Source organism: Zootermopsis nevadensis, unplaced genomic scaffold, assembly GCF_977971745.1.
Source record: "Zootermopsis nevadensis isolate Lab colony 2312 unplaced genomic scaffold, Znev_1.0 Znev_ptg000061l, whole genome shotgun sequence".
Lineage (NCBI taxonomy): Eukaryota > Metazoa > Arthropoda > Insecta > Blattodea > Termopsidae > Zootermopsis > Zootermopsis nevadensis.
This window is the reverse complement of record NW_028259192.1, coordinates 6,111,950-6,127,668: the sequence shown is the minus strand read 5'-3', so window position 1 is coordinate 6,127,668 and position 15,719 is coordinate 6,111,950. Positions and strand designations below refer to the sequence as shown.

The 15,719-nt window shown below is 41.4% G+C and overlaps 1 long non-coding RNA gene across 1 annotated transcript in view; it reads left to right on the top strand.

Annotated features, from left to right (window-relative positions):
• Nucleotides 1–857: 857 nt before the first annotated feature.
• Nucleotides 858–15,719, top strand: part of LOC147871156 (uncharacterized) — a 123,749-nt gene continuing 108,887 nt past the window's right edge. The window contains exon 1 of the long non-coding RNA XR_015532584.1: nt 858–1,783. This is a non-coding gene — a long non-coding RNA (uncharacterized LOC147871156). The remainder of the gene's footprint in view (nt 1,784–15,719) is intronic.

Here is a 15,719-nt window from a genome sequence, read left to right as displayed (position 1 = left end):
ATGATTGTGTTGATTACTTCATAAGCATTTTCAAACATGACCAATCAGTGAAAAACTTCAAGTTATTAAAAACGGTCGTCCTGTAACTACTTGCCCTACTTAAGTAGCCGATAAGATGCTCCTGACATTTACAATAGAACGGTCTGGTTACTCAGTTCCTAGGCGGTGAGTAAGCTGTTCTTTCGATAAGAAAATAATCAGTGTCATTTGCTTGTAAAATACGTTTAATTCATAAACAGATAAACAGAAGGTAAACTACCTTCTGTTTATCTTTTTGTCATAACAGTTTAAGAATTGCTTGGTTTGCATAGCTGTTTATTTGAATATTAGTGTGTACACACACGCAGTAAATGGATTATCCTATTCATATGGGTAAATTACTAAGCCACTTTTGTTTGACGTGAGGTGGTTGGTTGCTGACACATGCTGTGAACTTGACTGGTGATTGGTTTCGTAACCTTGACTGAATGGGCAGGTTTCACGTGGATCAGCTGGTTACCTAGTTTGTTTACATTGTGAACATGCTTTAATCACGCTATTAATGTTGGGCTTTGAAGTTATCTGTATTAAAATACAATCTTCACTTAAATCGCTGTGAAAACTATTTTCTATAATACAGAATGTTGTCTTTTCTGGTGTGAAGATAATTAAACCTTGTGAAAAATGTTTAATATTTCGGTACTCTTCAGTATTTATTCGTGTTTTACATCATATTCACAGAGTGTATCATTCAAACACCAGTAGAGGGAAATATAATTCTGTTAACGAAGAAATTTTTTGCCGGCGGTAAGTTTTGTTCTCGCTAATACGACACGTAGTCGTTTTCTAGGTTGGTAGCGCGAGTAGGCAAACGCGAACATCTGTTTGTCTCTTAGTTTTCAGTTCGTTCTGTTGGAATAAAGTTTACAATTCAACAGCGAGTGTTCATGGTGGAAACATAAGGAACAAAAAGTGCACAAAATAGATTCGAAGGTTTGCTATTAAATTCCCAGATTCACGGTTTCAGTTTGCGATAAAAAGAGGGAATCCGAAAGCAGTGTGTTAAATGAAGAAAACTTTTAAGACATTCAGACAGAATCACAGATAAGTCTTTGTAAATCTTTAAGACGTGTAGCACAAAAACTGATGTTTCGTCGGTGCCTGCATTCACAGGGACATGACTAATTCATTTTCACCCAAAAGTAATAATTACGTGTCAGATTAAACAACAAGGTTATGTAGGAAGAATTCGTTTTTGCATCAGCTTACTGCAAAATGTATGCGATGTCTCGATGTACGTGTGGATCGACAATTTCTGTTCATAATGTATAAAGCATGGTTTTAAATTCGTGGTCAAAACGTAATATGAAACCACGAACATTTCTGTGCTGTTCAACACGAGCCATTACACGACGTAAACACAGGGTTTTGGTGTACAGTAAGTGCGTGGTGGATGACTGGCCTGATTTTTGTTTCGTGAAACCGTGAATTAGAATCCCTCATCAGTCGACAGCTGAAGGAAGGAATTATGGGTATTTCAGGCAACATAATGCTACAGCGCAGACGCGTGTTCTATAACAGAATAATCAGCAAAGAACTGTGGCCTCCTAGATTCTGCGAACTTAACTTGTGACTTTTATCTCTGGAGAGCCTGAAGTGTATAGTGTAGAATAGTGTTTATTGCTGAAGCTGTCAAGAACTAAGTAACATGTGTAATTGCTACATTTACCGAGGTTGAACTTCTGGAATCATTCCAGAACCTTTATAAGTGATGTGAGGCGTCATTACAGCAGACTTCAGCATGGTAAGTTGTATCTCCTTTTTACATTACATACTTATTTAAGAATTTCTCAGTTATCACCGGTGTTTACAGAATATAACTGTGTGTTGTTCCATGTGGGTGTCGACTAGTTTGATCTGGTGCAGCGTAGGGACCAATAGCAGGTTCATTAACCTTAAAATTCTTTTAAAGATAAGGTATTTCTTGAGTGGCTGAACAACTGCCAGCAGCATGGAGTTAGTCAGTATTAATTAATGCCATTAGGAAATGTATTTAGATTTGTAGGAGAGGTCTCCTGAATTAGGAGGTGGTACAGTTTTTACAGTTTTCTATCCAGAGCAGTGGTTGTTAAATTCTGCAGCAGTTTTTTCTCCAGTCCCTTTTTTAGGAAAGCAGGAAAAATAAAATATTATTGTATGTTAGGCATTTCGAAGAAGAAGCACTCCAGAAAGATTTCATTGTTCTATTCTTGGAAAGACAACGAAAAATATTAAAGTAAACAAGAACAATTTATAATAGAATGCAAAGAGGCTTTAAAAATAAGTGAAGTTGTGGATGAGTATGAGGGAATTGTTTCTAGATAATGAAAAATTAATCAGACTCAATACTTGCTGATGGATTAGTAAACAAGGACTAAAGCGGCCCATCCACGTACGAGTCTGGCTCGGCGAGCTTGACTCGGCTCGTGACACCCCACACACCCGAGCCGAGTCTGGCTCGGCGAGTTTGACTCGTACGTGGATGGGCCGTTTAACATGATTTCATGACTTTTCTTGAGGTAATGAAATCACAGAAAATGTACAGCATTCCAACATTAATGTTACTAGTGTGTTGTAAAGACATGAACAAAAATGTAACACATTTCCAGAAGAACTTATTTTGGAAATGTAGAATTATTATGCGCACTGTATAAATTTTTACATTGTTTTCTACAAAACATTAGAGGTGATAGTAACTGTGAAAGAATTCGTTTAGAAACATCATTAATGAATGGGTTTTAGTGTGTGATAAAGTAGGTTGGTAAATCTTGCTTTACGTTTGCATAGTCTCTTCTTCAGTTCTTCAAAAGTTACGTCATGTGTTTCTGGCATTGAACACTCGAAAACATGAGCTGCGGTGCGTCTGTGGTATTCCTGTCCTTGCAACATCTTCCAACAGCCAGAAATCTAAGGATCGAAGACACAACAAAGAGTTATTTGGTTGCTGTAGGTTTGTAGGTAAGGTTATGTGTTTACCACACTGCACCAAACGTAGTTGGTGGCTGGCTCTCCTTCATATTAAGGAGGTCACGGGTTCAAATCTCGGTTGCATTGAGGTCCTTGGATGCCATAGGCTCTTTGACGGTTACAATTTGTGGGTGTATCAATTTCTATTGGTAGATTGGTGATCAAAATTTTCAAGTTATTTTAAATAGCTATAAATAATGTCAACCGGCCAATGTCTGAGAGGATTATCATTTTTATATTTATCATCCTCGCCACTTTATTGATATAAAATTCTTCTTTACATTAATGAGAAGTTGTTCTTTCCTTCAACAGTCAGAAGCGTACTGCACCTTTATGAAACAAAAGTTGTATATCCCGTTCCATCACGCACTCATGTGGGATTTTGTGGTCATGTCCCATTTTCTCTTCTTGTTTAACTCTCAAAATCTAATGCCTGGTAACATCTGAAATGCAATAGCTCAGTTATTAATATTTTATTTTCGTAAGACATTAATCTGATTACGTATGCATGCTTTGCACTTTGTAGATGAGGTCAGTTAACATAATGGGGTGGGCTGTACACTTGTACGCTTTATTTTTTGAATAAAGTGACAGGTTTTATGTATGTAAATATCGGAGGGCTATATTGAACCCTGTTGGGTGGATTTCATTTCGTCCCATAACCTAACCTTCCAATTTTCACGTCCTTTAACAACCGCTCATCAGACATAAGTACGTAATAAAACATATTTGTTAAATCTTACGCTACTGACCCATTTGGATTGAGATGAATGCGTCTGTCAGTCAGACATTCTCATTATGCATCTCCTTTTCACAGAGGAGTATTGAGTATGGCTGTAATTCAGTTCTATGTGACAATATAGAAAATACCACTACAAAATATGGGTTATTTTGGGTATACATTAAAATCATTTGAATTGGTTTATTTTGATCTGTTTTCGGAAATAAGGAGTAGTGCCCATTTGGATTTTTTGACATTTGTTGTATGATACAACGAAATCAACCGGAAATATGCTGTACGGCGTAATGTGTGTGTTCTGTGATTACGCGCTGATGTCCCACACTTTTTGGTTTAAGAAAATGTTTTATATTATTGTCAATAGATGGCACCATAATGCCGAATTAGTTCCGTGCGACGGTACAGCGACGCACAGTTCACGCCTGACATCTATGCGACAAAATGGGAAGTAGTTTCTTTCATGAACAACAATATTGAAAACCTCTCCTCCAGCAATACAGAAATGGAATCTTCTACCTGCTATGTAGGTATCTTATTCTGTGAAGATGGATGTCTTCGGGATGTTGTCTGGAAGAAGTTTACCAATGTTTCAGAAGAACTTAGCGCCTCCTTTATCAGGGCGGAGTTGTCAGGTGTAATTTTTAATGGAAAAGGGCGCGTAGTCTAGAAAAACTGCGTTGCTGCTGGTAGGTGTGGACACTCGGCATTGTTTAGGAACTGTATACTGGTTGTTTGGAATCAGTTTCGAAATAGAGACGCTGAATTGTATCGATTGACGGTAGCAGGATATAAACTAAGGCCTGCAACGAAGACAGTCCTTGGGCCAGATTTCAGTTTCAATGGAGAGAAGGATGTGTAACGTCGGCTTTCAGGATTGATCCACGTCCACAGTTTTCGGCAAACTTAACAGTTGCCATCTTCAGAGAAGGATTTTTCTTGATGTGTGTTTATCGATAGTGATAAATAAGAAAGTGTTATAGGACCTGGCACTGTTAACACGGATCTGTTATGTGATTCTGAATTAGTCGATTCCTGGACCGCAATTAAGTCGTTTTTCTCAGAAAATTGCAATTCTTTTACTTTTTCCTGGTGTATAATTCGGACTTCAGTTTCACCATTCTGTATTGTAGAGCAGTGGTATTTAACCTGGGGTACGCGTACCCCCGGGGGTACGCGAAGACATCTTAGGGGGTACGTGAAATTTAAAAAAATATATATATTATTTTATGATAAACACTGAATAATCAGTAATGTAATTTATTTAATTTATTTTAGATGTAGATTGTATACTATGTATAACTTGAATTATACACCAACAACTTTGGGGGTACAAAGTTGAAGAGAAATTATATCTGGGGGGTACGCGAACAAAAAAGGTTGAATACCACTGTTGTAGAGAATTTCAAATACGCTAATCTTATTATAAGAACAGAAACATCGTTAAACATTCAGGTACGTTCGAGTACTACTCGTTTATCGTAAATAGAGGGGAATCCTGGTTTGGATTCACTGAAGTCACAGCAGACGGTGAACTTAATTTGTGAGATTAGTTGACGAATAAGTAGAGAAGGCCTACATGTTGAAGGATGTCGATATTAGATGTTTCATTTGTGCACGTGTAGCAAACGAAATAACATCAATTTACCGACTCAGACACTAAAGAACTCCGGAATTTACTCCGGAAAAGAAATACTTGCTCTAGCATGCAGGTGAATCAGTACAGTTCGTCTTCAAATGTGCAGGCTAAACTTTCATACTGTTACGTTATAATACGAACAAATTTCATTCCGACCTCATAATCCATTCATGATAAAATATCCTCCAGAAATTTTATCTACCGGATTTCAGTGGTTTTCAAACGTTCTTTACTTTCAGAAACTGTACCCCACATCCCATCCTGCTCATTCTTTATAACAGTCGTACGAAGCCTTATTTGGCACTAAAAATCATTTTAGTTGGCACGGAACAAGAGATAAACCTTACTGTTTCAGGCAGCAACTTCGTTATGGACGTGTCTCTCAAGATAAAATTCTAATTCTTCATTTCTTGGAAAGACGCGTGATCTGAGATAAAGCTGTGTCAATATTTCTCTTCACGGTAGTCTTGGAATAGATCTGTTGCATACCAAAACTTTTACGGCGACTAAGTATAATTAATTATTTTCGGGCTACCAGCCGTGTAAGGTGGCTTAATGAAGAACACAGTACCCTGAGGACGAGGACGAAGTCTTTTCTCGAAACACTGGTGTTTTCTTCGTTAAACCACCTTACACGGCTGGTAGCCCGTGAAGAATTTATTGTATGAAGCAGATGTGTTACCTTAATTTTAGGCCTTGGTAAGCCTTTACCTAAGCCAATGCGTTCTGTGGACGAACAGGTTTAAATATCGCTTTTTGGGAAGGTCTATATGTCAGTCTCTGCGCCCTCACATGTTTAATATCGTTTCTTAGTTTAACTAACGATACTTGGGAGGAGGATTATCGATAATAAACGAGAAATAACGTGGAAGGAATAAGCCGTGGCCTACTGAAAGGCACTATTACTGTAGATATTTAAGAGAAAACGTGTACAGTCTCGTCAGTGTTGATCTTCTGGATTGTAGGGCCATATAGACGTGTAGGTAGTATTTATTCAGGGCTGAAGAAGGAGACGGTGTGTTTCTTTGAATTTACGTACAAGTCTACACGACGTTTTTACCCAGAAGACCAACAGCGAAACCTTCACCGACGTGAGAACCTCAAATCTTACACAGAAAACCACAAAATGATAGACGGCCTCTTGACCGAGAACTGAACACAGGACATTCTGCGTAAAGTCATATGTGCGTGACGAATTTCGACAAAATGCTTGAACTACTGGTCTACTCTAGAGCTGTCGGGCGAATTTCATATTTGTCTGTTATCTGTTCCGTATCGAAAGGTAATTATACTATCAACGATAAACTGACACATCATAAGCTACCAATATCTGATTAACGTCTTTAACGCTTCATACAGTTTGCAGTGGGTGGAAAATATTTACACTCAAGATACAACCTAAGATATCTGCTGTTGATTAGATTAATCGATAGTAGATTTGTATCTCGAATAAATTCATTTCAGGAGGTAGATAAAGTTGGGAAGAACGCATGTGGGGATTTTCTTTAAGCCAGGGGTTCTTAATTTATAGGTCGCGACCCAAAACTAGGTCGCCATTCTGTATTGGCTGAGTCACCGCCATCCTCTTGAATGATTTTTTTTTTCACATCATGCGGTGGTTAGTTGGAAGTATATACTTCGATGGCACTGAACAGACGTTACCTCTGTATGAATCAAAATTTTTCAGCACAAAAGCTTTACTGAAGAATCTGGCTTTCAAACGCACGGCCACGGTTTGAAGAATTTTCGAATTTGTGCATTATTTCTCTTAATCCATTACACTTTGTATACTTCTAACAATTTTTGTACTTTTTCAAAACTACTTTTTAATATAAGATTGAATAAACGTTTTTAATGAACATTAAATTGATTTATACTTACCTGTGTTCATCTATTTGTTTACAAGTAAACATGAGTCACAAACCTTATCTGCAGAAGAAGTTTGAGAGCCATTGGTTTAGGTTTTTCTGAACTCTGATACATTATTTCACATTTGTTTACTGTTTATAACACACGCTTCATTCCGTTTTGTCCTTCGTGCGATTCGATAAAGTGTCAGCGTATGAATTCTCAGAGATCCACCATTAATTCTGCACCTCATATTTTCGTCTGGCGACAGAGTACATGTCATGCTGGGGGAAATACACAAGCCCCTTGACGATTTTCCACACACTTTGTCTCCTAGCTGCAGAAAGTAAACAAAATGAGAAACTTCTTTATCCTTTGGTTTGGGAACATGATTTATCGTTGTGACAACTTTTTGTCTCTCGCTAAGTCGATTTCAAGCATTGTTATTGCGAGTTGCTGTTGTTTATTGAAGGGAAAAATGTCAGGGTTAAAGAACGCAGACCATTTCTTCCTCTATCATAGCAGTGATGTTGTTTACAAATTCTCAGTTTTGAAACTCTACCAATAACTTCCTGTGTCTGGGTGTTAAAGTTGCGCATTAAAAATATTGTCTTACGCAAACAAATGTACACGAAGTTTCAAGAACCTATGTCGTCTACTTCCCTACAAATTTATGTATATACAAGCAACAGAGGAATTTTTATATTACGCCACGGTGGTCTAGCGGTTAGAACGCTAGCCTTGTAATCCTGGGGTCTCGGGTTCGATTCCCGGCGGTGCCCGAATTTATAACTTGTGTTGGGCAAGGCCGTGGTCTAGGCAACACGGAGTTTTCCTCCGGGGGCTTCCCCGGTTTCTCCGTGGCATTCACACACAGAAGAAGGCAATGGCAAACCACTTCTGGATCATCTGCCAAGAACGTATATGAACAGGTCCCAGTCCGAGAAAAGGATGGAAGGATCCTGTTCATATGGACCTGTCGTCAGACAGAACACTAAATAAATAAATATAAATATTCATTCTGACAAAAATTGCTGTTACCTGAAGGTTGTCAGACCTGTACTTAACGTAGAATATCTGCGAGCCTGATCTACGTCACAGTGAAAGGGGAAGGGATACCTTATGCGCTATTGTATCGCTTCCCCTCCCTCCCCGAACCTGAGCTGGTTGACCAACCACGTGTGCAGTTGTAACGGCCGACGAAGCTCGGATATATTTTGCGTAAAGTTTAACCTCACTGTTAATTCTTTCATAAGGTATGCAGTTTTTAATGCACAGAAAAAATGTTTTATAGTGATATTTTAGGGATGTCAATGACCAATCGCTGCACGAAATTTCACATCTAGCTACAACGGTTTAAGGTCATCACTGTCAGATAGAGAAGTAAAATATATTTGCAGTCACCATGTTGTTGTGTTCTTTTTATTTACAAACAGCTAATCTTAGTAGCAACTGACTACTTTTTGAAAGATCTGGAACATGTATCCATGTTCCCGCTATAGACAAATTTGTACAAAAACGTCATGGGATGTATGCCTACATCGAAGGTACAACTTGTATTCAATAAGTTTTACTTTCAGATGAATAATTAGCAGGATACACTCCTAATAATACAGACATTAAAGCTGATGATGATAATTTTGGAGTAGAAATGTCATATCAAAGATCTGTAAAGATATGTGGTATGAGTCGACGTAAATAGTTATTGACATGTTGTGATAAAAGATTCCGTACGACTTTCGTGATTCTGCGGGTAGTGATGAACGTGGGAGGGGAACGGTTTCCAGAACCGAATAATTTCTTCCATTTTCGTTTCTTCAACAATACTTTTTATCTGTGTCTCTAAAGGCAGAAGAAAGATTCATAGCTCCCATGATAGTTATTCTGCATACATCTCTACAGGAAATACAAGGCCGTAGAAACCTGCAGGCTGATTTATGGCTAGCTGTACTTGGGTTGGAAATTTGCTTCCGACATGATCCAACCCCTCTTATGTCTCGCAAAGGTGTGTCTTTATACGGACGTTTGACAATTGTTACAAACTGGTTGCACAAATGTTTAGTGTGGCAGATATTTAAAGGTCTATATTAAAAAAAGTCTGTAGTATCATTAGAGCAAACATTATAGTACGTATTTTTTCATTAACAGACTTTTAACAACATATTCCACTAAAAATAATAAAAACCACTCTATTTATCCCTTTCTAACTTACGAGGTCTGACACAAAAACAGCGAGACTGATGCTGTAACCAGGTAACCATTAATATTGAGGGCGAAATAAACAGACCTTATTTATCCTTCATCTATCCTCTACCAGTGGTGCGAGTTTCAACTTGGTAGCTTCGCTCAGTAGCAGTGAAAGAGTGTTTTTACGCTCGGTCGGAAAATGTCAAATCTCAAATTGGAACAACTTTTCAGTTATTGTCTGAGGCTTACAGTGAAGGTTGTTTCGTGCACGTGTGTTCGAACGGCACAAACGATTTTTGGAAAGCAGGCAAAGCGCAGAAGATGAGCTCCCAGTTCGTCCACGCACATCAAATACCGATAACAACATTGAAAAAGTGCGAGTTGTGATTCGGAGAGACCGTAGGTTAGGTGTTCGAGCAACAGCTGAGATAGTTAATGTGGACAGGGAAAGTGTTCGACGCATTTTAAGCGAAAAATTGAACATTAAATAGGTTTGCGCAAAAATAGTTCCTAAAATTTTGTCAGCTGAACAAAAAAGAAGTTCGAAAGGAAATTTATTCTGACCTCTTAAAACGAATTGAGGATTAACTGGATTTGTTGAAATCGGTAATTACTTGTGATGAGACTTGGATATTTCAGTATGATCCGAAAACGAGGCGACTGTCCATGACCTGGAAATCACAGTCCTCTCAAAAAGGACGCATGAGACATCGAAGTTCAAAGCCACGTCAAATGTTTTCTTTGGTATTAAAAGTGTTGTGATGTCAGAGTGTGTTCTCTGCGGCCAGACGGCAAATCAGCGCAACAACCCAGAAGACAGAAATCTTCATACTCACCACCCTGATGACGGAGGCAGTATGACCTCTGAAACGTTGGTAAACATCTACCAGACTACATAGCGCAACAACCCAGAAGACAGAAATCTTCATACTCATCGCCCTGATGACGGAGGCAGTATGACCTCTGAAACGTCGGTAAACATCGACCAGACTACACAGCGCAACAACCCAGAAGACAGAAATCTTGATACTCATCGCTCTGATGATGGAGGCAGTATGACCTCTGAAACGTTGGTTAACATCGACCAGACTACACAGCGCAACAACCCAGAAGACAGAAATCTTCATACTCATCGCCCTGATGACGGAGGCAGTATGGCCTCTGAAACGTTGGTAAACATCGACCAGACTACACAGCGCAACAACCCAGAAGACAGAAATCTTCTTACTCATCGCCCTAATGATGGAGGCAGTATGACCTCCGAAACGTTGGTAAACATCGACCAGACTACACAGGCAACAACCCAGAAGACAGAAATCTTCATACTCATCGCTCTGATGATGGAGGCAGTATGACCTCTGAAACGTTGGTAAACATCGACCAGACTACACAGGCAACAACCCAGAAGACAGAAATCTTCATACTCATCGCTCTGATGATGGAGGCAGTATGACCTCTGAAACGTTGGTTAACATCGACCAGACTATACAGCGCAACAACCCAGAAGACAGAAATCTTCATACTCATCGCCCTGATGATGGAGGCAGTATGACCTCTGAAACGTTGGTAAACATCGACCAGACTACACAGGCAACAACCCAGAAGACAGAAATATTCATACTCATCGCTCTGATGATGGAGGCAGTATGACCTCTGAAACGTTGGTTAACATCGACCAGACTATACAGCGCAACAACCCAGAAGACAGAAATCTTCATACTCATCGCCCTGATGATGGAGGCAGTATGACCTCTGAAACGTTGGTAAACATCGATCAGACTACACAGCGCAACAACCCAGAAGACAGAAATCTTCATACTCATCGCCCTGATGATGGAGGCAGTATGACCTCTGAAACGTTGGTAAACATCGATCAGACTACACAGCGCAACAACCCAGAAGACAGAAATCTTCATACTCATCGCCCTAATGATGGAGGCAGTATGACCTCCGAAACGTTGGTAAACATCGACCAGACTACACAGCGCAACAACCCAGAAGACAGAAATCTTCTTACTCATCGCCCTAATGACGGAGGCAGTATGACCTCCGAAACGTTGGTAAACATCGACCAGACTACGCAGCGCAACAACCCAGAAGACAGAAATCTTCATACTCATCGCCCTAATGATGGAGGCAGTATGACCTCCGAAACGTTGGTAAACATCGACCAGACTACACAGCGCAACAACCCAGAAGACAGAAATCTTCTTAATCATCGCCCTAATGATGGAGGCAGTATGACCTCCGAAACGTTGGTAAACATCGACCAGACTACACAGCGCAACAACCCAGAAGACAGAAATCTTCATACTCATCGCCCTAATGATGGAGGCAGTATGACCTCCGAAACGTTGGTAAACATCGACCAGACTACACAGCGCAACAACCCAGAAGACAGAAATCTTCTTACTCATCGCCCTAATGATGGAGGCAGTATGACCTCCGAAACGTTGGTAAACATCGACCAGACTACACAGCGCAACAACCCAGAAGACAGAAATCTTCATACTCATCGCCCTAATGATGGAGGCAGTATGACCTCCGAAACGTTGGTAAACATCGATCAGACTACACAGCGCAACAACCCAGAAGACAGAAATCTTCATACTCATCGCCCTAATGATGGAGGCAGTATGACCTCCGAAACGTTGGTAAACATCGACCAGACTACACAGCGCAACAACCCAGAAGACAGAAATCTTCTTACTCATCGCCCTAATGATGGAGGCAGTATGACCTCCGAAACGTTGGTAAACATCGACCAGACTACACAGCGCAACAACCCAGAAGACAGAAATCTTCATACTCATCGCCCTAATGATGGAGGCAGTATGACCTCCGAAACGTTGGTAAACATCGACCAGACTACACAGCGCAACAACCCAGAAGACAGAAATCTTCTTACTCATCGCCCTAATGATGGAGGCAGTATGACCTCCGAAACGTTGGTAAACATCGATCAGACTACACAGCGCAACAACCCAGAAGACAGAAATCTTCATACTCATCGCCCTAATGATGGAGGCAGTATGACCTCCGAAACGTTGGTAAACATCGACCAGACTACACAGCGCAACAACCCAGAAGACAGAAATCTTCTTACTCATCGCCCTAATGATGGAGGCAGTATGACCTCCGAAACGTTGGTAAACATCGATCAGACTACACAGCGCAACAACCCAGAAGACAGAAATCTTCATACTCATCGCCCTAATGATGGAGGCAGTATGACCTCCGAAACGTTGGTAAACATCGACCAGACTACACAGCGCAACAACCCAGAAGACAGAAATCTTCTTACTCATCGCCCTAATGATGGAGGCAGTATGACCTCCGAAACGTTGGTAAACATCGATCAGACTACACAGCGCAACAACCCAGAAGACAGAAATCTTCATACTCATCGCCCTAATGATGGAGGCAGTATGACCTCCGAAACGTTGGTAAACATCGACCAGACTACACAGCGCAACAACCCAGAAGACAGAAATCTTCTTACTCATCGCCCTAATGATGGAGGCAGTATGACCTCCGAAACGTTGGTAAACATCGACCAGACTACACAGCGCAACAACCCAGAAGACAGAAATCTTCATACTCATCGCCCTAATGATGGAGGCAGTATGACCTCCGAAACGTTGGTAAACATCGACCAGACTACACAGCGCAACAACCCAGAAGACAGAAATCTTCTTACTCATCGCCCTAATGATGGAGGCAGTATGACCTCCGAAACGTTGGTAAACATCGACCAGACTACACAGCGCAACAACCCAGAAGACAGAAATCTTCATACTCATCGCCCTAATGATGGAGGCAGTATGACCTCCGAAACGTTGGTAAACATCGATCAGACTACACAGCGCAACAACCCAGAAGACAGAAATCTTCATACTCATCGCCCTAATGATGGAGGCAGTATGACCTCCGAAACGTTGGTAAACATCGACCAGACTACACAGCGCAACAACCCAGAAGACAGAAATCTTCTTACTCATCGCCCTAATGATGGAGGCAGTATGACCTCCGAAACGTTGGTAAACATCGACCAGACTACACAGCGCAACAACCCAGAAGACAGAAATCTTCATACTCATCGCCCTAATGATGGAGGCAGTATGACCTCCGAAACGTTGGTAAACATCGATCAGACTACACAGCGCAACAACCCAGAAGACAGAAATCTTCATACTCATCGCCCTGATGATGGAGGCAGTATGACCTCTGAAACGTTGGTAAACATCGACCAGACTACACAGCGCAACAACCCAGAAGACAGAAATCTTCTTACTCATCGCCCTAATGATGGAGGCAGTATGACCTCCGAAACGTTGGTAAACATCGATCAGACTACACAGCGCAACAACCCAGAAGACAGAAATCTTCATACTCATCGCCCTAATGATGGAGGCAGTATGACCTCCGAAACGTTGGTAAACATCGACCAGACTACACAGCGCAACAACCCAGAAGACAGAAATCTTCTTACTCATCGCCCTAATGATGGAGGCAGTATGACCTCCGAAACGTTGGTAAACATCGATCAGACTACACAGCGCAACAACCCAGAAGACAGAAATCTTCATACTCATCGCCCTAATGATGGAGGCAGTATGACCTCCGAAACGTTGGTAAACATCGACCAGACTACACAGCGCAACAACCCAGAAGACAGAAATCTTCTTACTCATCGCCCTAATGATGGAGGCAGTATGACCTCCGAAACGTTGGTAAACATCGACCAGACTACACAGCGCAACAACCCAGAAGACAGAAATCTTCATACTCATCGCCCTAATGATGGAGGCAGTATGACCTCCGAAACGTTGGTAAACATCGACCAGACTACACAGCGCAACAACCCAGAAGACAGAAATCTTCTTACTCATCGCCCTAATGATGGAGGCAGTATGACCTCCGAAACGTTGGTAAACATCGACCAGACTACACAGCGCAACAACCCAGAAGACAGAAATCTTCATACTCATCGCCCTAATGATGGAGGCAGTATGACCTCCGAAACGTTGGTAAACATCGATCAGACTACACAGCGCAACAACCCAGAAGACAGAAATCTTCATACTCATCGCCCTAATGATGGAGGCAGTATGACCTCCGAAACGTTGGTAAACATCGACCAGACTACACAGCGCAACAACCCAGAAGACAGAAATCTTCTTACTCATCGCCCTAATGATGGAGGCAGTATGACCTCCGAAACGTTGGTAAACATCGACCAGACTACACAGCGCAACAACCCAGAAGACAGAAATCTTCATACTCATCGCCCTAATGATGGAGGCAGTATGACCTCCGAAACGTTGGTAAACATCGATCAGACTACACAGCGCAACAACCCAGAAGACAGAAATCTTCATACTCATCGCCCTGATGATGGAGGCAGTATGACCTCTGAAACGTTGGTAAACATCGATCAGACTACACAGCGCAACAACCCAGAAGACAGAAATCTTCATACTCATCGCCCTAATGATGGAGGCAGTATGACCTCTGAAACGTTGGTAAACATCGACCAGACTACACAGCGCAACAACCCAGAAGACAGAAATCTTCATACTCATCGCCCTAATGATGGAGGCAGTATGACCTCTGAAACGTTGGTAAACATCGACCAGACTACACAGCGCAACAACCCAGAAGACAGAAATCTTCTTACTCATCGCCCTAATGATGGAGGCAGTATGACCTCCGAAACGTTGGTAAACATCGACCAGACTACACAGCGCAACAACCCAGAAGACAGAAATCTTCTTACTCATCGCCCTGATGATGGAGGCAGTATGACCTCTGAAACGTTGGTAAACATCGATCAGACTACACAGCGCAACAACCCAGAAGACAGAAATCTTCTTACTCATCGCCCTAATGATGGAGGCAGTATGACCTCCGAAACGTTGGTAAACATCGACCAGACTACACAGCGCAACAACCCAGAAGACAGAAATCTTCATACTCATCGCCCTAATGATGGAGGCAGTATGACCTCCGAAACGTTGGTAAACATCGATCAGACTACACAGCGCAACAACCCAGAAGACAGAAATCTTCATACTCATCGCCCTAATGATGGAGGCAGTATGACCTCCGAAACGTTGGTAAACATCGACCAGACTACACAGCGCAACAACCCAGAAGACAGAAATCTTCTTACTCATCGCCCTAATGATGGAGGCAGTATGACCTCCGAAACGTTGGTAAACATCGACCAGACTACACAGCGCAACAACCCAGAAGACAGAAATCTTCATACTCATCGCCCTAATGATGGAGGCAGTATGACCTCCGAAACGTTGGTAAACA